Consider the following 25,479-nt stretch of genomic DNA (forward strand, 5'->3'; position numbering starts at 1 on the left):
TAAATTTTTATTAATAAAAATTATTTGATATTTTCATTATAAATTGACCATCTTTGAACTCCTGTATTGTAATGAAGTCCTTAGAATTATTATTAATCGATAAAAGAGGATTTGTTGTTAAGTCCTTAAAAATATTTGCGACCAAATAATATGCTATTACTAAGACGATAGCGATATCAAGTGTAGGTCCTTGTATGCCATATGAGTTGATTATTTTTTTAATTAAGGAGTGTGGAGACACTATTATGGCATGCAGATGGAATGTAGAAGTACATTCGTATCGAATGTGACCATGTGTCAAGCACTTTGCTGCAAGAATAGCTCGTGAAGGATATGGATATAAGTGTCCCTCCGATCTGAGATCACCATGGTGACTTGTAAGTAACTCACTATACTTTAGTATCAGACCATCTAAGTTTCTAACTTAGTAATAGAAGAATACTGAGTGCAGTCAAGTACTTATCAAGTTGGTGTGTGAGTCAAGATGGAATTGACCCCTTTGAATTGGTAGGAGATATGCATCAGTGTATTTCAATTTGACAAAATCTTGGCCAGGATAATCTATGAGATGGATATAAAAGGTTGAAATACAATGTGATCGACTTAATTAGGGTTGACAGTTAAACCCTAAGTCATCTTAAGCATTTGAATCAAAGGGATGAATTATACGGTAACCATACGCCAATAGATTCTAAAAGGTTGCTTTGTAATACTTCGATCTATCCGGTCGTCGGATCATCATTGCTACATGGTTACATCAATTAGTATAAAAAGTTATTCCTATGCTACCGGCTTAGGTTCAGACCTATGAGGTCATACGCATTAAGAAAATTTGAACAGATCTGATGGCTGAAGAGTCCAATTAGATTGTGACTCTAGTGAAGAGTCTTACTTGGACTAGAACTCTGTAGGAGAGTCCCACTGAGACTGAGACTCTATCATTTATGAAGAATTAATTAGTAATTAGATTATTAATTGACTCAATTTGATTGAGTAAAGAGCTTTAGAATAAGTCTAACTAAATTAGATTCAGTTCGACTCAGATTGGGATTGATATGATCAAATTTGATTATAGAAAAAATTTGATCCTGATTCGATCAGGATTAAAAATTTCTAATTGGATTAAAAATTTCTAATTGGATTAAAAATTTGATGAGATATTTAGATTTTTAAATAGATTAAGTTTATTTTTATCAATTATTTTAATCCAAATTTGACTTAGATTAGAATTAAATTAGAAATGAAGAGTCCAAGTCAAACTAGGACTCTATCCTTATCTTTTGCACTACATCTAAATCTATGCCAATTTCTCTATGCCTAATTGGATTTGGATTGTGATTTTTGGCATCATGAGAGAAGATCCAATAAGGATGGTCGGCAATAGCTGATGAGTCATAATATTATACCTTGCCTAATTCAAATACAATCCAAATTAGAGATAAGATGTAGACTAGGAAAGGGATTTTTCATATATGGTATATTATTGATACTATATTATTTTTTTTCTTACTTTTCTTGAGAAATCCTTTCATGTGTAAGACTCTAAATTCCTTCTCCATGTCTTAAATATTTTTATGGAATTTTTTGGGATTCCAAAAGGAGATTTTGGTATTGATTTATGGTACCCTTCCTTGGAAAGCCCTAATTCCTAGTCTATAAAAAGGGGTCCCCTATCTTGGACATCCAATAATCAATTTGCTTGCTGATTTTTTATTTCTAGAGCCTCTTCTCCTCCTCCTCTCTTTCTCCTTCAGATATCCAATCACTTTGGAGTATCCAAGGTGCTTGTAGAAGAAGAAAGAGATCAGTTGTCGAAATTATTCACAGACTAGCATCTCCGAGCCCCTGATCTGCGCTAGTCTTCATGTGGATTTTTCTATAGAGGTCAGATGACTTCATGTGGCTGTGAGTGATCTGAGGAATACCCTCTCTAACCATTAGATTAGAAGAGATCAAGATCAAAATTTATTTGATAACGATCTCTAACTTGTTTTGATTCCTATGGTAGATCTAATAGTTAGATCTAGAATTTCAGCATCGATGAGATCGATGTGATTTTTATTTTTAGATCTAAAATATATATTTTTTATATAAAAAATTTTGATATGATAGTTTAAAATTAGATCTTATACATATGATTAAGATTAAATTATTTAATTTATTATTTTTACTATATAAAATTTTAAAATTGCATGTACTGCATTACCGTATATTTTCTTCAACTGGTATCAGAGTCAGGTTGTTTTGATATAAATTAATATGACCTTAGATCTAATTTTTTATTATTAGATCTGATTATTTATGATTTAGATTAGATCTAAATTAATTTATTTTTAGATCTAATTATTATTTATTTAGATTAGATATTTTGAGTAGTAAAGTAGTCGGATTGGATAATCACCAGGCCGTCCGATCATAGAAGCAAGTAAAATTTCATAACCCTCTCCTCCTATTCAATGGGGTGCTCTTTATAATATGTAGGGGTGCCACTGTGAGGTCCCATGAAGAAAAAAGTAAAAGAAAAAATTACTTTCTTATAAAATCCTAGATCTTGAAACCCTAGGTGTTGTTGTATGTGATGTAAGTTGTGAAAATGGTTAGTTACATCTAATTTTATTTAATCAAAATTATTTTAATTTAAAATTATAAAAAAAATTAGATTTGATCTAAAAGATTTTATGATCTGATGTAAAAAATTTACATGAAAAATTATTTTCAGAACCTGAACCATGTTGATGCAAAACTTAATTGAGAAGTAAGTATCAAGCTGATTCGATCTAGAATTGTGATTTATATCTAATGACATTGCATAAAACATAGGGCATGGATTAGCTCAAATCAAGTCCTTCTCTTTAATTGGGTTAGGCCTAAGGTTAGAATCAAATAATTGATTGTCTATGTAGAAAAATTGATTAAGTCTAACCAAATGTTGAATTAGATTAATCAAGATTTTTCTAGTATAATAGTTGTAGATGGTCTAGTCCATGTCTTTGATTAGACCAAATGGATCTTGATTGTGACTCAGTAGTTGAACCTGAATCATTAGGTTGGTCAAATCAAAATTAGTTAACCAATTGGTGTCTAAGGTAAGTTTGACATTTTGATCGATGGTTTTTAATTGGAAGTAACTTATCTGATCATTTTGATGGTGTCTAAGGCAAGCTTAACAAACCCTTCTATCGTCTCACTTATCTAGCCAATTTGATGAACTAAATTTTGATTAGATCGCTAAGTGATTTGAGTTAGCCCATGCCATTAAGGTTGATCAGTGTGATTGATTTAGGTGCCAGTTCAATCAGCATGACCTAACCTGATTCAGTGACTTAGTGAAGCCAGTGGGAGGATTATGGTCTACTGATTGATATTTTCTTTTTTTCTCTCTTCTCTAAATTGATTAAATCTTCTAAATTATTAAGTCCCTAAAATGAACTGATTATGATGATAACTAGATCATAGCCTTCCATTAAGGTGAGTGATAATGGATCCATTATTTCTGATTAACATTGCAGACGCCATCCGTCTGATGTTCTTTCTGAATGATAGAATTATTATTTATCATATGATGACTCCGTTAAACTATCTGATGATGATTGGGTTGATTAAACAATCCTCGAGCCTAATCACTCATTAAGTAAAATCATTGAGTAGGTTTATGTTAATGGTTTGACCTAACCAGAACTTTCAGTAAAGGCCCATCGCCTATTGAAATAAAATCTGGGGCTAAATTAAATAATAAAAGTTGTTTGGAGAAATAATTGATTGAGAACCTACTCATAGATGCATATGGGTTGATCGAGCCATTCTCGGGCCTATATGTAGTCTGTGTGGATTCTAGTACCCACTAAAGAATTAAAGTAATTTCTTGAATTAGAGGTAGAGGCTACCAATTCATAAAAAATAGTGGGAGGACCTTTAGACTAAAGTTCAAGTCTTTAGGATTAATAAATTTATATACTAATTAGGTCTTGTATTTTTCATGTGTGTGCAGATATGGCCTCAAACTTATCGCTCCAATCACTATTGGATAGTGAGAAGCTTACCGGATCGAATTTCGATAATTGATATCGAAAGTTAAAGATTGTCTTGAAGCATGAGCGGATCTTTTATGTGATAACGGATCCGACACCTGAGGAGCCTGCTCCTAACACCCAAGGAGCGATTCAAGATTCTTATTTAAAGTGGCTCAATGACCGCACCATGGTTCATTTCATCATGCGGGCCTCCATGAACGATGAGTTCAGTCAAAAATTTGAAGAAGCTCAGCTAGAAAAAATGCTTCAAGTGTTGAGAAATTCTTTTGGTACTCCTAACGACGTTGAGCGGTGCAAGACTAGTTGCACCATTTTCAATACCCAAATGAGGGAGGGTGCATCTATTATCGATCATATATTATACATGATCGAGCAGATTGAAAAATTGAGCAAACTCGACTTCCTTTTGCATGAACAGCTGGAGAAGAATGCGATCTTGAACTCTCTACCCAAGTCTTACCTGTCATTCTTTAGTCATTTCAGAATGATGAAGCCTGTAGTCAACTACCATGATCTGTTGGGGTTGCTATAGACTTTTGAGAAAAATCACCAGCTCCACAAGAAGACAGTGAATCTAGTGAGAGGATCTTCTTTGGATAGTTATCATCTCTTTAAGAAAGAAAAAAAGAAGAAGAATAAGAAAGTGCCTAGTGCTGGGAGTCAGTCCCAGAAACTCAAGTTCAAGACTGATCAAAATTAGGTAGAGTACTTCTTTTGCAAGAAGCAGGGTCACTGGAAGAGAAACTGTCCTCAATATATCGCTTTCCTTGATTCGAACAGGCCAAAAAAGAAGAAGCAATCAGTTGCTGGACAAGATACTTATGCAATAACACCTTATAACTTCTCTCTTATAGATACAATGACCTGAGTATTGGATATTGAAAATCCTATTCATATTTGTAATTTGTTGCAGGGTCTCCAGGTCACTAGGAGATTTGGAGAAGGTGAGAGATTCCTGAATGTTGGAGATAGAAGATCAATTCCAGTTCTAGCTTTAGGAATCATCAAGCTTGTATTCGAGTCTCAGTATATTGTTCTTAATGAGTGTCATTACTGTCCTAGTTTTTTTTTAAATGCTATTTCTATAGACCTTTTGACCAATTTTAATTATGAAATATCAATAAAGAAAAACTTTTGTGATATCATTTTGAATGGTATTATAATTTTACGTGGATAGTTGAACAATGGTATTTATGTTGTATCTAGGCCTAATATAATGTACATTTCAAATAATGCTCTAGAATAGATGATGTCACGGATGCCTATCTTTGACATTATAGGCTAGGTCATATCAACAAGAACAGAATGAACAGTTTAGCTCAAGAAGAAATTTTTAATAAAGACGATTATGAATCGTTACCTACCTGTGAGTCTTGTTTGCTTGGAAAGATGATCAAGTCATCTTTTATTGGAAAAGATGAACGAGCTAGTGATGTACTGGGTCTGATACATACTGATGTATATAGACCCATGAGCATATATGCCAGAGAAAGGTACAGCTACTTCATTACGTTCACAAACGACCTATCAAGGTATGGGTACATCTACTTGATGAAATACAAGTTCGAAGCATTTGAAATGTTCAAACGGTTCCATAATGAAGTAGAGAAATAAACTGAAAAAGTATTAAAACTCTTCAGTCTAATCGAGGAGGTGAATACCTTTTCAGTGAATTTCTGATATATCTAGGAGAAAATAAAATTCTCTCCCAATGGACTCCTCCAGGGAACCATAGCATAATGATATCTCAGAAAGGAGGAATGGAACCTTGTTGGATATAGTTCAGTCTATAATGGGGTTTGCAACTTTATCGATCTTCTTTTGGGGATATGCACTTGAAACAGCCTGTCTTGTACTTAATAATATTTCGAGCAAGTTAGTTTGTAAGACACCATATAAGATATGGTCAGGACGTAGGCCGAACCTCTCTTACTTTAGGGTCTAGGGGAGTTCGGCTTATGTTAAATGATTATAAACTGACAAGCTCAGTCCTAGGTCCGATAAGTATAATTTTGTAGGGTACCCCATGAAAATGAAAAGATATTACTTTTATCTACATGCTAAATGAAAAATGTTTGCCAGTAGTAAAGCATACTTTTTTTAAAAAAAGAATTCCTTAGTGAAGAAATAAGTACTTATAAAATTGAGCTTGACGAAGTTCGACAGGTAGAAGTGAAGCGAAAATTTAGTACAGGGGCAAAATGGTAATTTTAAAACTTTTTCAAAATTACTATTTTACAGCAGAATTATTAATTAATCTCATTAATTAATACTAATTAACCCTACACCAGGATCTAAATATGATACAACAGCATGCATTTAAATTTGAAATTCAAATTTGAATCAGTAAACGTTTTACAGTACTGTGTTCAGAACACATCACCTTTTGCGGGTAGTCGATCACCACAATCTGATCACCGTCGGAGGGCTCTGATCATTACGTCACAGCCACCCAACTGTCTGGCCTCTGCGGATCGTCCACACGAAGCTCCCGTCTGATCAGCTCCTCACGAATGCTAGTTCGTGATTTCACCCTTTTGATGGCAGATGTTGATCGAACTCCTTCGATCGATATGTGCCGACTTCTCGGACACTCCGGATCGTTTGCACAACTACTTAAGAGACTGATGGATCTCCCTGTAAAATTTGGTGGACTCACGACACTCGTGGCACACCAATCTCACTTCCCGAACCCTAGGTAGAAACCCTAGGGTACACACCAAAAACCCTGCGCCCAATTTTCTCTCTTTTTTTTTCTTTTTCTCTCGGAAGGTTTTGGACCTTCACCTTATGCAGAAGCCTTCCTCACGCCCCAAAGTTTCTCTCCTAATTTTTCTACACACGTCCCACCTTTCTCCTCTTTTTAAAACAACGTCGAACGTGTCTTATCCGCGTGAGAGGATAAAGACAAGAGGTTACACATTTGAATTCAAATCAAATTTGAATTCAAACAAAAATCAACTTATCCCTATCCTTTTGGGCGTGAGAAGAGAAGGGGTGTGGCTCTTTGTGTGTGAAAAAGTTTCACGAGAAACCTTTTCTCGTGTAAGTAATGTGGCGCACAAAATGGATAAGGATGAAAGGGCAAGTGATAAGTTATCCATTCAAATTCAAACATGCTTTGAATTTGAATGGCTAACTAATTAATTTATCCATCCATATGGCACACAAATGAGGACGTGGGGAAGGGTTTTACGTGAGAAAAATTTCATGAGAAGTTTCTTCTCGTGAATTCAAATGGGTGCAAGGAAGTTGGGTGACGCAGGAAATTTAAAACAAGGTGGTTTGATTCAAATTGAGCCAACCTAGTTTAAAATAGGTTGAGCACAATTAGACCAAATTAAATCCAACATAATTAGGCTTAATTAGGCTTAATAAAATCCTAATCAAATCAGGAATTAACTAAACCTAACCCCTGATCAAATCAGGGACTAAACCACCTTAGCGATTAGGTCAACATTTAACCTAATCGGGTCCATCCAAACTGAATCCAATTCAATTGGACTTGATCCAAAAATAATTACTCAATCAAATTGAGTTAATTAGTGATTAAATCACTAATTAAACATCTCATAAATATTGAGTCCAAATCCGATGGGCAATCAGGCATCAGAGACCATCGATATGAAACCCTAATCAAAGAGTTCAAATTTCAAATTCAAAATTCGAAACTCAAAATTTTGACCCCGGTACCCAAAATATGTGGAACTCATGATTAGAGAATCCTAATTCTCAATCATAGAGTCCCAAATAGATAAGACTCATAATCAGCCATCAGATCAGAAAGAAACCTCTAATGTGTGTGACCCCGCAGGTTCGAACCTAAGCCGGTAGCACAGGAACCAATTTCTGTACTAATCGAAGTGACCATCTAGCAATGGTACCCGACGACCGGATAGGTCGAATAATCGCAATCGCAACATTCAGAACCTACGTGAATATGGTTACCGTATAATTCATCCCTTTTGACCCCTGTGTTTAGGATGACTCAGGGTTAAACTGTCAACCCTGATGATATCATCCGAATCGTGCTCAACTCAATTAGTCCTGTGACTCCTCACTAGGACTACCCTGACCAAGGTTTTGCTAAATTGAAACACGACTGTACACAGCTCCTAAACTGGAGTGGTCAATCCCATCTTGACACACGCACCGACAAGTCAAGTACTTGACTACACCCAGCAACCTTCCGTCACTGAATTAGAAATTCAGGTAGTCCAGTGCCTAAGTGCAGTGAGTTGCTTGCAAGTCACCGTGGCGGTCTCAGGTTGGAGGGACATTTATACCCATATCCCATCGGAGCAAATTTTGACAGCAGAAATAGCTCCGGAGTTGGTCACGTTCAGTGCAGATGTACCATTACATCTCACCTGTATGCCATACCAGTGTCTCCACACTCTTTGGTTATGAGGACAACCAACCCATATGGCACACAACGACCTATGCTCGATAAATATTATTGTCCTTGGTAACAACATATCATTTGGTCGCGAACATGTTTAAGGACTAAACGACAAATCCTCCTTTGTCGAGTCTAAATAGTCCTAAGGACTTCACCACAACACAGGAGTTCATTAGAAGATGAAACATTTGTGATGAAAAAATACCAAAATAACTTTTATTTATTTATAATTTATGTACTAATACAAAAAGAGCACAACCGTCAACAGGCTGACGATTGGCTTTGGGACACTATTCCCAACAATCTCCCACTTGGCCTAAAGCCTATCGGTGCAGTATCTAATACCCATCTTCGACTTGTAGTCGTTGAACTCCTTCACCGCAATGGCTTTAGTGAATGGGTCGGCCAGGTTCTCCTTCCCGTCGATCTTCTGAAGGTCGACGTCACCTCGATCCATGATCTCCCGGATGAGATGGTAGCGGCGCAGAATATGCTTCGTCCGCTGGTGTGCCTTTGGTTCCTTCGCCTGAGCAATGGCTCCAGAGCTGTCGCAGTAGAGTAGAACTGGACCAACAAGGGAGGGTGCTACTCCGAGCTCGGTGATGAATTTCCTCAGCCACACCGCTTCTTTGGCAGCATCTGATGCAGCAATATACTCCACCTCGCATACTGAATCAGCCACAGTGTGCTGCTTGGAACTCTTCCAGCAGACAGCCCCACCATTAAGGGTAAAAATAAATCTGACACACTCTTGCTATCATCTCGATCAGACTGGAAACTAGAGTCTGTAAACCCTATAAGTCTCAAGTCTGATTCACCATATATAAGCCACTAGTCCTTAGTATTTCTCAAATACTTCAAGATGGTTTTAACAACCTTCCAGTAATTCTCTCCTGGATCAGATTGGTATCTACTCACTACCCCTAGTGAGTATGCCACATCTGGTCGTGTACATGTCATGGCGTACATGATAGATCCCACTGCCGAAGCATATGGAATCCTACCCATACGCTCTCTCTCTTGAGGTGTCGTCGGACAATCCCTCTTCGAAAGAGAAATTCCATGGCCTATCGGTAGATAGCCTTTCTTGGAATTTTCCATGCTGAACCTTTTCAGCATAGTATCAATGTACGTGGACTGGGATAAGCCAAGCAACTTTTTGGATCTATCCCTATAGATCCTCATCCCTAGGATGTAGGAAGCTTCTCCCAGATCCTTCATAGAGAACTGTGACGATAGCCAAATCTTTATTCCCTGTAATGCAGGGACATCATTCCCGATTAAGAGAATGTCATCCACATACAATACAAGAAATACTACTACTGGACCATTAGCCCACTTATAAATGCAGGGTTCTTCTCCATTCTTAACGAAGCCATACATTTTGATCGTCCTATCAAAACGTATGTTCCAACTCCGAGATGCCTGCTTAAGTCCATAAATGGACCTCTGTAGCTTGCACACCTTAGACTCATCTGTGGATGTGAACCCTTCAGGTTGTATCATATACACCTCTTCGTCCAGCTCTCCGTTTAGGAAAGCTGTCTTCACATCCATCTGCCAGATTTCATAGTCCAGATGGGCAGCTATCGCAAGCATAATCCAAATGGATTTGAGCATTGCCACAGGAGAAAACGTCTCGTCATAGTCTATACCATAACGTTGACGATATCCCTTGGCAACCAGACGGGCTTTATAGGTCTCCACCTTTCCGTCTGCGCCCCTCTTCCTTTTGAAGACCCACTTACACCCTATGGGTTTTACTCCTTCGGGTGGGTCAACCAATGTCCACACATCGTTGACCTTCATGGACTCCATTTCGGATTTCATGGCCTCTAGCCATTTCTCAGAGTCAGATCTCTGCATTGCATCCATGTAGGTGATCGGATCCTCATCGTTTTCATCAAGTTCGATAGGATCACCATCTCGGACCAAGAAACCATAATATCTGTCCGGTTGATGTGGTACTCTACCAGACCGCCTTAAGGGTGCATAATCAATGGGCTCCGGATCTGATCTAATCAAATCCGGTTCAGGTTCAGTAACATGTGTCGGTTTTTCCACCTGTCGAACTTCGTCAAGTTCGACTTTAGAGGCAACAGTTCCTTCACTAAGGAACTCCTTTTCTAAAAAGATTGCCTTAAGGCTGACAAACGCCTTTTGCTCATCAGCAAGGTAGAAATAATACCCTTTGGTCTCTTTTGGGTACCCTATAAAATTACACTTGTCAGACCTAGGTCCAAGCTTGTCTGTAATTAAACGTTTAACATAAGCCGGACACCCCCAAACCCTAAGGTAAGAGAGTACTGGCTTACGTTCTATCCATATCTCATATGACGTTTTGGCTACAGACTTACTCGGAACTCTATTTAGAAGGTAACAAACTGATTCGAGCGCATATCCCCAGAGGGAGATCGGCAGACCAGCAAACCCCATCATGGATCGAACCATGTCTAACAGGGTCCGATTCCTCCTTTCAGACACACCATTATGCTGTGGTGTTCCAGGAGGAGTCCACTGAGAGAGAATCCCATTCTCCCCTAGATACGTCAGAAACTCATTGGAAAGGTATTCACCTCCTCGATCAGATCAAAGAGTTTTAATACACTTTTCAGTTTGTTTTTCTACCTCATTTCGGAATAGTTTGAACATTTCAAATGATTCCGACTTATGCTTCATTAAATAGACATACCCATACCTAGATAGGTCGTCTGTGAAGGTTATGAAGTAGAAAAATCTACCTCTTGCACTTGAGCTCATGGGTCCACATACATCAGAATGTACCAGACCTAAGAGTTCACTGGCTCGCTCACCTTTTCCAGTAAAAGGTGACTTGGTCATCTTTCCAAGAAGACAGGACTCACAGGTTGGAAGTGATTCACAATCACTAACTTCAAGAATTCCTTCTTGAGCCAACCTGTTTATCCTGTTCTTATTGATATGACCTAGCCTACAGTGCCAAAGGTAGACTTCTGACACATTATCTATTCTAGAGCGTTTACCGAATTTTTGAACCACATTAACAGGCTGTGATAGTAAGTAAATTCTATTATTTAATTGTCCAACAAATATTGTAACACCATTCAAAATGATATTACAAATATTTTTTTTTATTAAAAAATCATAACCGTACATGGCCAAAAGGCCTACAGAAATAATATTTAATAAAAAACTTGGACAATAGTGACATTCACTCAGAATTACATTACGAGAATTGATTACAAAACTCATGATTCCTAAAGCTAGAACTGGAACTTTGCTTCCATCTCCAACATTCAGGAACCTCTCGCCTTCATCAAATCTCCTACTGACCTGCAGACCCTGCATCGAATTACAAATATGATAAGGGCTTCCGGTATCCAATACCCAGGCAGTAGTATCACAAATCGAAAAGTTGCAAGGAGTTATCATATAATTACCTTGCTTCTTCTTTGGCCTGTTCGGGTCCAGGAAGGCAATGTATTGAGGACAGTTCCTCTTCCAATGCCCGTGCTTCTTGCAAAAGAAGCACTCCGCCTGACTCTGATCATGCTTGCGCTTCTTGATCTGACCCCGTGCTACTGTCCCAGCATGAGATTGCACCTTCTTATTTTTCTTCTTCTTGTTCTTCTTCCCCTTCCCAAAGGGTTGACGACGAGAAGAAGACCCTCCCACTACATTCACCGACTCCTTATGGAGTTGGTGATCCTTCTCAAAGTTCTGCAGCAACCCCAACAATCCGTGGTAGTTTACTGCAGGCTTTGTCATTCGAAAATGAGTAAGGAATGGGAGGAAGGACTTGGGCAAGGAATTAAGGATCGCATCCTTACCGAGCTGCTCGTGCAGAGGAAAGCCCAATTTGCTTAGGCGCTCAATCATCTCGATCATATACAGTACATGATCAGTGACTGAGGCCCCATCCCTCATCCGAGCATTGAAAATAGCACAACTAGTTTTGTGCCTTTCAACGTCGTCAGGCGTCCCAAAGGAGTCGTTCAACATTTGAAGCATCTCCTGTGGCTGGGCGTTCTCAAACCTTCGGCTGAACTCGTCATTCATTGCTGCCAGCAAAATACATCGAATGGTGGTGCGGTCATTGAGCCACTTCAAGTAAGTATCTCGGATCACTTTACTAGCGTTCGGAGCTGGCTCCTCAGGTGCTGGATCCGTTACTACATAAAGGATCCGTTCATGCTCAAGGACGATTTTCAATTTTTGATACCAGCTATCGAAATTGGGTCCCATGAGCTTGTCATTATCTAATAATGATCGGAGCGACAGGGTAGTGGCCATAGCTGCTTAAAGAAAAACGAGACCTCTATTAGTACATAAATTAATACTAAAGACTTGGACTTTAGTCTAAAGTTTTTTCCAATATTTTTACGAACTGGTAGCCTCATCCTCCAATTCGAGGAATTACTTTAATTCCTTAATGGGTACTAAAATTCACACAGACTGCACACGAGCCCAACTTTGGTTGGTCAACCCATGTGCATCTATGGATAGGTTCTTAACCAGTTGTTTCTCTAAACAACTTCTAGTAATTTATTTTTTGCCCCAGAACCTAATCAGTAGGCTTTGGCCTCCACTGAAAAGATCTGGTTAGGTCCAACCATTAACATGACTTAATTTAGTGAATCGGACCAATAAATGATCAGGCCTGACTTTGGCCGGCCAACCTAACCACCATCAGAAAGACTCAATCAAATTATCATATTATGAATAATAATTCCATTAGCCAATGAGCACCAGGCCTTTGGGCCTCCAATGATCATTGAACTAATGGACTCATTATCATTCACTTAATGGGAGGCTATGACTTAGTTATCATTATAACTTAATCATTTTAGGGACCTAATAATTTTGAAAATTTTATTAAAGAATAGTAGAGAAGAAATCATCCAGCCAATTTCAATCCTCCCACTGACTTCACCAAGTCAGATTAAAAAGGATTTAATTAAAGCTGGCATTAGGAGCACCTAAATCAGTCATACTGATTTACCTAATGACATGGGTGAGCTCTAATCACCAAGTGATCTAATCAAAATCTAACTTACCAGATTGGCCAGGTAAGTGAGATCAGTGGTGGGAATTTGCCATTAACTCGTCAATGATCGAATCAATGCGAGTAGCTCCCGCTTAAGAACCACTGATCAAAACTGCCGAACTTACCTTAGACACCAACCGGTTCATTAGTTTTAATTTTGATCAACTTAGTAAATAGAGCTCCACCGCGTAGCCATGAATTAAGTCCATCTTGGTCTAGTTAAAGACATGGACCCATTCAACTACAACTATTGAAGTTGAGTCTAGAGTATCCTTGACCTAATCTAATTCAACTTTTGATTAGATTTGACCAATTACTCCAATTCGTTCATTTTTTAAACTAACCTTAGGTCTAACCCAATTATGGACCTAATTCATCTAACCCATTGACCCAAAAGTTTATGCAATTGTCTTAGGTCTTAATTCACAATTCTAGACCTACTAGACAACACTTAATTCTTTTAATTAAGTACTTAGGCTGATGGGTCAGGGTTTGGCATTTCGAAAACAATTTTCAAATTAAAAAGATTTTATTTTCTGTTCACCAAATGTGTTAACTCATTTCACAAACGGGTCAGCACATTTCATAAACAGCAATTCTATTGCTCATTTCATAACAGAAAATAACTCAAAATAAATCATAAATTTTCTTTTAGATCTAATCTAACACATTCATGATAAATTTCTTAATTAAGTCCTTTCGCTGCTTCATCGGCATGGGATATAATTGCATCGGCACCCCTACCGCCATAGAAGACCCCATCGAATGGGAAGAGAGGGCCTTTAAACCCTACTTTTCTCCTATGACCGGACGGCCATGGCAACCAACCCAATTAGATTACTTGCTACTTGGATCATGTATATCTAAATATACAAATTTCAAAATTTAAATTTTTGAATTTCAAATTTCAAATTTCAAATTTTAAATTTCAAATTTAAGATTTCAACCAAATTTCAAATTTCGAATTTTCAATCTTTGAATTTTAAATTTTGAATTTTGAATTTTAAATTTCAAATTTTGAATTTCAAATTTCAAATTTGAGATTTCAACCAAATTTCAAATTTCAAATTTTGAATTTTTGAATTTTAAATTTCAAATTTCAAATTTCAAATTTCAAATTTGAGATTTCAACCAAATTTCAAATTTCAAATTTGAAACTTCTGACAAATTTTAAATTTCAAATCCTTTTGAATTTCAAATTTTAAATTTTGAATTTCAAATTTAAACTTATAGATTACACCTTAATCTACTCATGCATATGTATATCATATTCTAGAACCTGCTCTGATACCAATTGAAGCGAAAATTTAGTGCAGGGGCAAAATGGTAATTTTAAAACTTTTTCAAAATTACTATTTTACAGCGGAATTATTAATTAATCTCATTAATTAATACTAATTAACCCTACACTAGGATCTAAATATGATACAACAGTATGCATTTAAATTTGAAATTCAAATTTGAATCAGTAAACGTTTTACAGTACTGTGTTCAGAACACATCACCTTTTTCGGGTAGTCGATCACCGCAATCTGATCACCGTCGGAGGGCTCTGATCATCACGTCGCAGCCACCCAACTGTCTGGCCTCTGCGGATCGTCCACACGAAGCTCCCGTCTGATCAGCTCCTCACGAATGCTAGTTCGTGATTTCACCCTTTTGATGGCAGATGTTGATCGAACTCCTTCGATCGATATGTGCTGACTTCTCGGACACTCCGGATCATTTGCACAGTTACTTGAGAGGCTGATGGATCTCTCTCTGAAATTTGGTGGACTCACGACACTCGTGGCACACCAATCTCACTTCCCGAACCCTAGGTAGAAACCCTAGGGTACACACCAAAAACCCTGCGCCCAATTTTCTCTCTTTTTTTTTCTTTTTCTCTCGGAAGGTTTTGGACCTTCACCTTGCGCAGAAGCCTTCCTCACGCCCCAAAGTTTCTCTCCTAATTTTTCTATGCACGTTCCACCTTTCTCCTCTTTTTAAAACAATGTCGAACGTGTCTTATCCGCGTGAGAGGATAAAGACAAGAGGTTACACATTTGAATTCAAATCAAATTTGAATTCAAACGAAAACCAACTTATCCCTATCCTTTTGGGTGTGAGAAGAGAAGGGGCGTGGCTCTTTGTGTGTGAAAAATTTTCACGAGAAACCTTTTCTCGTGTAAGTAATGTGGCGCACAAAATGGATAAGGATGAAAAGATAAGTGATAAGTTATCCATTCAAATTCAAACATGCTTTGAATTTGAATGGCTAACTAATTAATTTATCCATCCATATGGCGCACAAATGAGGACGTGGGGAAGGGTTTTACGTGAGAAAAATTTCACGAGAAGTTTCTTCTCGTGAATTCAAATGGGTGCAAGGAAGTTGGGTGACGCAGGAAATTTAAAACAAGGTGGTTTGATTCAAATTGAGCCAACCTAGTTTAAAATAGGTTGAGCACAATTAGACCAAATTAAACCCAACATAATTAAGCTTAATTAGTCTTAATAAAATCCTAATCAAATCAAAAATTAACTAAACCTAACCCCTGATCAAATCAGGGACTAAACCACCTTAGCGATTAGGTCAACATTTAACCTAATCGGGTCAATCCAAACTGAATCCAATTCAATTGAACTTGATCCAAAAATAATTACTCAATCAAATTGAGTTAATTAGTGATTAAATTACTAATTAAACATCTCATAAATATTGAGTCCAAATCCGATGGGCAATCAGGCATCAGAGACCATCGATATGAAACCCTGATCAAAGAGTTCAAATTTCAAATTCAAAATTCGAAATTCAAAATTTTGACCCCGGTACCCAAAATGTGTAGAACTCATGATTAGAGAATCCTAATTCTCAATCATAGAGTCCCAGATAGATAAGACTCATAATCAGCCATCAGATCAGAAAGGAACCTCTAATGTGTGTGACCCCGCAGGTTCGAACCTAAGCAGGTAGCACAGGAACCAATTTCTGTACTAATCGAAGTGATCATCTAGCAATGGTACCCGACGATCGGATAGGTCGAATAATCGCAATCACAACATTCAGAACCTACGTGAATATGGTTACCGTATAATTCATCCCTTTTGACCCCTGTGTTTAGGATGACTCAGGGTTAAACTGTCAACCCTGATGATATCATCCGAATCGTGCTCAACTCAATTAGTCCTGTGACTCCTCACTAGGACTACCCTGGCCAAGGTTTTGCTAAATTAAAACACGACTGTACACAGCTCCTAAACTGGAGTGGTCAATCCCATCTTGACACACGCACCGACAAGTCAAGTACTTGACTACACCCAGCAACCTTCCGTCACTGAATTAGAAATTCAGGTAGTCCAGTGCCTAAGTGCAGTGAGTTGCTTGCAAGTCACCGTGGCGGTCTCAGGTCGGAGGGACATTTATACCCATATCCCATCGGAGCAAATCTTGACAGCAGAAATAGCTCCGGAGTTGGTCACGTTCAGTGCAGATGTACCATTACATCTCACCTGTATGCCATACCAGTGTCTCCACACTCTTTGGTTATGAGGACAACCAACCCATATGGCACACAACGACCTATGCTCGATAAATATTGTCATCCTTGGTAACAACGTATCATTTGGTCGCGAACATGTTTAAGGACTAAACGACAAATCCTCCTTTGTCGAGTCTAAATAGTCCTAAGGACTTCACCACAACACAGGAGTTCATTAGAAGATGAAACATTTATGATGAAAAAATATCAAAATAACTTTTATTTATTTATAATTCATGTACTAATACAAAAGGAGCACAACCGTCAACAGGCTGACGATTGGCTTTGGGATACTATTCCCAACAAGAAGAACCGACACCAATAATTGAATCTAAATCGGATTTGATAAGATCAAACCTGGAGCCCAATGAACAAACATCCTTCAGACGATCCGATAGAGTACCGCATCAGCCGGATAGATACCTAAGTTTTTTGATCTGGGATGGGGATCCTATCGAACTCGATGAAAATGATGAGGATCCGATCACCTACATGTATGCGATGCAGAGGTTCTACTCTGATAAATGGCTTGAAGCCATAAGATCCGAAATAGAGTCCATGAAGGTCAACGGTGTATGGACATTAGTTGATCCACCTAAAGGGATTAAACCCATAGGGTGTAAGTGGGTCTTCAAGAGGAAGAGAGTTACAGATGGAAAGGTGGAGACCTATAAAGTCTGTTTGGTTATCAAGAGTTATAGTCAGCATTATGGTATTGATTATGATAAGACATTTTCTCCTGTGGCAATGCTCAAATCCATTCAGATCATGCTTGCGATAGCAGCATACTTGGACTATGAAGTCTGGCAAATGAATGTGAAGACAGCTTTTCTAAATGGAGAGCTGAACGAAGAGGTGTATATGATACAACCTGAAGGATTCATATCCACAGATGAGTCCAAAGTGTGCAAGCTTCAGAGATCTATTTATGGATTGAAGCAAGCATCTCAAAGTTGAAATATATATTTTGATAAGGTGATCAGAACATATGGCTTCGTTAGGAACAGAGAGAAACTCTGTATATATAAGTGGGCAAATGGTTCAATAATTGTATTTCTTGTATTGTATGTGGATGACATTCTCTTAATCGAAAATGATGTCCCTGCATTACAGGGAATAAAAGTTTGACTATCGTCACAATTCTCCATGAAGGATTTAGGAGAAGCAGTCTACATCCTAGAGATGAAGATCTATAGGAATAGATCTAAGAGACTGCTCGGACTTTTTCAACCACGTACATAGATACCATACTGAAATAGTTCAACATGGAGAATTTCAAGAAAGGCTATCTTCCGATAGGCCAAGAAATTTTTCTTTCGAAAGGAGATTGTCCGACAACTCCTCAAGAGAGAGAGCGTATGAGTAGAGTTTCATATGCTTCGATGGTGGATTCTATTATGTATGCCATGATATGTACAAGATCAGACATGGCATACTCATTAGGGATAGTGAGTAGATACCAGTCTGATCCAGAAGAAAACTACTGGAAGGTCGTAAAGACCATTCTTAAGTATTTAAGAAATATTAAGAACCAGTGGCTTGTGTATGGTAAAACTGACTTAAAACTTATGGGGTTCACTGACTCCAGCTTTCAGTTAAACCATGATGATAGTAAGAGTGTGTCAGATTATATTTTTATCCTAATGGTGGAGCAATCTATAGAAAAAATTTCAAGCAGAATACTGTGGCAGACTCTGTTTACGAAGCAGAGTATATCGCGGCATCCGATGCTACGAAGGAAGCTGTATGGTTGCAGAAATTCATCGACGAGCTCAGAGTGGCACCCTCCATTGATGGTCCTGTCTTGTTATACTGCGACAATACTGGAGTCATTGCTCAAGCCAAAGAGCCAAGATCCCATCAGTGCACCAAACATATTCTGTGTCGTTATCACCTTATCTAGGAGATCGTGGATCGAGATAACATTAACTTTCAAAAGATCGACGGAAGGAAGAACCTGGCCAACCCATCTACTAAAGCTCTCAGAATCAAAGAGTTCAATGATCACAAATCGAAGATGGGTATACGATATTATACCGATTGGCTTTAGTCCAAGTGAAAGTTGTTGAAAAATGTATCCCAAAGTCAATTGCTAGATGATTGTACTCATCTTATAAATTATATATGAATTTTTATTAATAAAAATTATTTGATATTTTTATTATAAATTGACCATCTTTGAACTCTTATGTTGTAATGAAGTCCTTAAGACTATTATTAATCGATAAAAGAGGATTTATCATTAAGTTCTTAAAAATATTCGTGACCAAACGATACGCTATTACTAGGATAATAGCGATATCAAGTGTAGGTCATTGTGTACCATATGAGTTGGTTGTCCTCTTAACTAAGGAGTGTGGAGATACTGTTATGGCATGCAGAAGAATGTAGAAGTACATTTGCATCGAACGTAATCATGTGCCGAGCACTTTGCTGTCAAGAGTAGCTCGTAAAGGATATGGGTATAAGTGTCCCTCTGATCTGAGACCATCATGGTGACTTATAAGCAACTCACTATACTTTAGTACCAGACCATCTGAGTTTCTAACTTAGTGATGAAATGATACTGGGAGTAGTTAAGTACTATCAAGTCGGTGTGTGAGTCAAAATAGAATTGACCCCTCTGAATTGGGAGGAGATATGCATCAGTGTATTTCAATTTAGCAAAACCTTGACCAGGGTAATCTATGAGATGGATTTAAAATATTAAAATATAATATGATTGACTTAATTAGGATTGACATTTAAACCCTAGGTCATCTTGAGTATTTGGGTCAAAAGGATAAATTATACGGTAACCATACGCCAATAGGTTTTAGAAGGTTGCTTTGTAATACTTCAACCTATCTAGTCATCGGGTCATCATTGTTAGATAGTTACATCGATTGATATAAAAAATTATTCCTATGCTATCGACTTAGGTTTGGACCTATAGGGTCACACGTATTAAGAAGATTTGATCAGAACTGATGGCTGAAAAGTCCAATAAGATTGTGACTCTGGTGAAGAGTCCTACTCGGACTAGGACTCTGTGGGAGAGTCCCATTGAGATTGAGATTCTACTATTTATGAAGAATTAATTAATAATTAGATTACTAATTGACTCAATTTTATTGAGTAAAAAGCTTTGGAACAAGTCTAACTGAATTAGATTCAGTTTGACTCAGATTGAGATTGATATGATCAAATCCGATTATAAGAGAAATTTGACCCTGATTCGATCAGGATTTGAACTCAGTTAATTCTTAATTGGGTAAAAAATTTGATGAGATATTTAGATTTCTAATTGGATTAGGTTTATTTCTATCAATGGTTTCAATCTAAATTTGATTTAGATTAGAATTAAATTAGAAATGAAGAGTCCAAGTCAAACTATGACTCTATCCTTATCTTTTGCGCCACATCTGGATCCATGCCAATTTCTCCATGCCTAATTGGATTTGGATTTTGATTTTTGGCATCATGAGAGAGGATCCAATAAGGGTGGTCAACAATAGCTGATGAGTCATAATATTATCTCTTACCTAATTCGAATGCGATCCGAATTAAAGATAAGATGCATACTAGAAAAGAGATTTTCCATCTATGATATATTTTTGATGCCATATTATTTTTTTTCTTATTTTTTTTGAAAAATTATTTGATGTGTGAGACCTTTAGATTCCTTCTCCATGTCTTAAGGATTTTTTTTTTAATTTTTTGGGATGCCAAAAGGAGATTTTGGTGTTGATTTATGGCACCCTTTCTTGGAAAGCCCTAATTTCTAGTCTGTAAAAAAGAATCCCCTCTCTTGGATGTTCAATAATCAATTCTCTTGCTGATTTTTTATTTTCAGAGCCTTTTCTCCTTCTCCTCTCTTTCTCTCCAAGTCTCCTATCACTTTGGAGTGTCCAAGGTACTTGTAGAAGAAAGAAGAAATCAGCTGTCGAAATTATTCGCAGACTAGCATCTCCGAGCCCTTGAACTGCACCAGTCTTTGCATGAATTTTTCTATAGAGACCAAATGACTTTGTGTGGCTGTAAGTGATCTGAGAAACACCCTCTCCAATTGTTGGATCAGAGGAGATCAAGATCAAAATTTGTTTGATAACGATCTCAAACTTGTTTTGATTCTTATGGTAGATCTAATAGTTAGATCTAGAATTTCAGCATCGATGAGATCGATGTGATTTTTATTTTTAGATCTAAAATATATATATATTTCATATCAAAGATCCTGATGTGATAGTCTAAGATTAGATTTTATACATATGATTATGATTAAATTATTTAATCTATTATTTTTGCTACATAAAATTTTAAAATTACATGTACTGTACTATCGCATATTTCCTTCATCCTTTATATCCTCTTTCAGTATACCCATATATCTTTCAGAAGGATGGAAGATTCTACTTGATCTATGAGGTGGAGATAGAATATTAACTACTGACTTAACATGGATGGATTTCTGAGGATCTATGGCTTGTTGCTCTTAAGAAATATTCTTATTGAGCTTAATTAACCTTTTACTATCACCATCCTGGATAAACTGTTTTCTTAAAAATATAGCATTACGACTCACAATCACATTATGATCATATGAAAAGTAGAATTAGTACCCCATGGATTCTTTGGGATACCCTATGAAGCGAGCTACAACTAATCTATCCTATAACTTATCAACTTTCTATCTCTTGACATAGGCTGGACATCCCCAAGTCTTAAGATAACTCAGACTCGGCTTCTTATCATGCTCTATCTCATATGGTGTGGTAAGAATGGATTTAGATGGAACATTATTTAAAATATGCATCATGATAAGTAAGGCGTGTCCCCAAAGAAATAAGAATAAATTAGTGAAGCTCATTATGGATCGGACCATATCTAATAGGGTCCTATTTTTTCTTTCGGATACTTCGTTGAATTGAGGCATGTCGGAAGAAGTCTATTTAGAGACTATGCCATTCTCCTTAAGATATTTTTAAAATTCAACACTTAGGTACTTTCCTCCTTGATCAGATCAAAGGGCTTTGATGGGTTTATCTATTTGCTTCTCTACCTCATGCCTAAATTTTTTGAACTTTTCAAAGGCTTCACACTTGTGTTTCATAAGAAACACATATCCGTACCATGATAAATCATCAGTAAATATAATCGGTGTATACTAGGACTAGTAACTCAGTGGCTTTTTTCGTTGTCCCACAAATGGTAACCTAACTATTTTTCCTCGAAGGTATGATTTACAGACCGAAATTGACTCAAATTTAACCAAGTCAAGGATCTCATCTTTTTTCTGTCTGTTTATCTTGTCCTCTCTAATATGGCCAAGCCTATGGTGCCATAAGTACTTATGGTTAAATACATCTCTGGGTCTCTTTTGGTCTACGAAACTCACTACTTGATCATTTAAGTTCATATTAACATCAACATGCAAGTGATAAAAACTATCAATCTAAAGATCAGATATAACCAATTTATTTCATAAATAAATAGAACAATAGTCTTTATTAAATTGAAAAATAAATCCATCCTATGCTAGTACAGAAACCAAAATCAAATTTCAGCTAGCTACAGGAACAAAATAATAGTCCTTTAAATCTAATCTAAAGCCTGACGGTAATCGAAAAGGATAGGTTCCAACATCTTCTGTGACAACTTTTGCTTCATTACCGATCCGTAGGATCACGTCACCTTGTCTCAACCTCCTACTTCCTATTAGATCCTACATTGAAGTACATATATGAGTACTAGAACTAGAGTCCAATATCTAACTAGAAGTAAAAGAAATCGTTATGTTAGATTCTATTACGAATATACCTTCAGAAGGTGTTTTGCCTTTTTTTATCTTTAGGCTCTCCAAGTAAGAGGGACAGTTTCTCCTCCAATGGCTATTGGAGTTGCAGTAGAAATATTTTTCTTTCTCCATAGTTTTCTTCAGAGTGTCCTTCTTAGGTTTGCTCTCCTTCTTCTACTTCGTTACAGTCTTATTCTTTTTCTTTCTTTCAGACTTTTTCTTAGAAGGTGCCCGCTCAACAGTAAGAATAGAGCCTCTTGAACTTTTCAAGGTATCTTCAGTAATGACTAGCATGTTGACCAATTCGGATAAATTACAGTCTAATTTATTCATATGGTAATTTACGATAAACTGCGTAAACGAACTAGTCAGGGATTAGAGGATCAAATCCACTTTTAATTTTCTTTACATAGTAAGCCCGAGCTTCTCAAGCTCCTCAAGGTCTTTGATCATTGTCATACAATGATCATGGACTGATTGCCCCTCGTGTATCTTCATATTGAACAATCACTTGGATAATTCAAAGCGCACGATCCGACTCTACTCACCGCATAACTTTTGCAAGTGAGTGATCATGGCACGAGCAATAGATATGTGCTCATGCTGGCTCTGCAACTCGTTTGATATGGAAGCCAGTACATAACACTTTATCCTAAGGTCATCATCCGTCCACTTGTCCAGAGCAGCTCTTTGCTCTACTATAGGACAGGCTAGAAAAATTAGGATATCCTAGTCAAGTACATATCTAATCTTTTGAGATGTCAGGACTATCCTGAGATTTTTGAGTCAATCCTTAAAATTTATGCTAGTCAGATGGTTGGTTTCAAGGATGCGGACTAGTAGGTTAGAGACTGACATTATTTATCTATGAGAGTAGAGATTCTAATTAGATATTTGTACTTAAATTTATATTTACTCTAGAAATTTTTAGCTGCGAATGGATACCTACTATTTTTTTGGATTTCGATACTCTCCTGATGAAAAATAAAAATCGGATGTGACCAATGTAAGATTTCTAATAGATGTTGCAGTCCCACCAATACCGTGCACCTCACCTAATAGTTATTAGTGATACGCACACCGATGCATAAGCATATACTTTTCTAAGCATATTGCAGCAACTTGGTTTTGAAGTTATGCAAGCTCAGATAACATATATTGTTTCACTCCTTAGTTAAGCCAGATCTACCATTCACTAGCAGGTGTGAAGCCATCATTAAGTCCCTCAAATAACACATATTGGGCCCAATCTCATCTTCATCCTAGAGTAACTCTTTACTAGTAGAGTGGTTGCATATTTTTGATGCAATTGAACTACTGTAACCAGTCGAGAGCAGTCAATGCCAATATCACACCTGCACTTCTACAACGATGGAAGACCATAAGGCTTAATATTGATTGAGAAGGTTTAGGTCAGGTCTCATCTAATCAGTCATCACATAACCGATCTAATTGGTATGAGCTAAACCAAAACACCTTAGCAACTAATGAACCCATCATCCAATTGGCCAGATAAGTGAGATCGTAGGAGGATACGCCATTAACTCATCGTAGGTAAAATTATCTAGGTGAGTAGCCTTCTAATTAAAAACCACCGATCGAAACTTGTCTTAGACACCGAATAGCTTATTGGTTTCAATTAGTCAACTTAGGTGAATCAAATTTAAGCCATAAAATCGATTTAGGTGCTTAAGTTGACTCGATTCTACATATGAGGTTTGATCGACTCAATCTACAACATCTGTAGAATCACTAGCTTAATTGATCTAACCCAAATCAATATTTGACTCAGTTTGATCAATAGCTATATCGATTTCAATCCAATATGATCTAATCATAACCTAAGATGCAATCCTAATGCAAAAACTACCCATGCCCAATGATTCATGCACAAACTAATTTCATATCATAAAAATAATTTTCAAATATAAATTCATTATATAAAAAGAAAGTTTTTGGTTCTCAAAATATTTTCAAAATATGCATGTAATCATATATAATATATATGAAAGATTTTAGATTTTTTAAAAATCAATTTTAAATCTAAACATACCATCATATATCGCATACACAAAAAATTCAGATCACAAAAATTTAATTTCTAACCTACGCATGCTTTTATATATTGCATATATGAATAAAAATCAAAACTAAAATATTTTTTAGATACAAACATAAATACATACATCGCATGTCTGAATCAAAATCAAAATTTTAAAAATAATTTTCAAAATTTTTACGCTACTTTCATAGATATGAACATGTAGCTCTGATACCACTGCTGGATTTCTTTAGGTGCTAGTACATGTGGATTTTAAAAATTTTTTTAAATCTAAAATATAATAAAAAATTAGATTAAAATAATTTTAATCTAAGCATGTATTCATCATATGAAAGTACCTACGGATCTAGTTCATATGCTAAAATTAACATAAACTGATTTTAGTATGAATAAAAAAATCTGTGTTCAAATCACGTACCTGAATCACTTTCTCTTTGCTTCAAACCTTTAATAGGGGCTAAATCTAATTCAATCCCTGAATCTCGAGGTTGAGTAGGTTCTGAGTCAGCAGCATAAGTATTCTGCCTCTATGGGTATCTATAGGGCCGACCTGAATTATCTCCTCTTGAATCCTGCTTGCTTGAACCGAAGGCCTGAGTAGGCTTGAACCAAGCCTAGATATACTTGATTGAAATCATCCCAAAACTGATCTTTCTTTCTT

The sequence above is a fragment of the Elaeis guineensis genome, chromosome 1 (assembly GCF_000442705.2).
Source record: "Elaeis guineensis isolate ETL-2024a chromosome 1, EG11, whole genome shotgun sequence".
Classification (NCBI taxonomy): Eukaryota; Viridiplantae; Streptophyta; class Magnoliopsida; order Arecales; family Arecaceae; genus Elaeis; species Elaeis guineensis.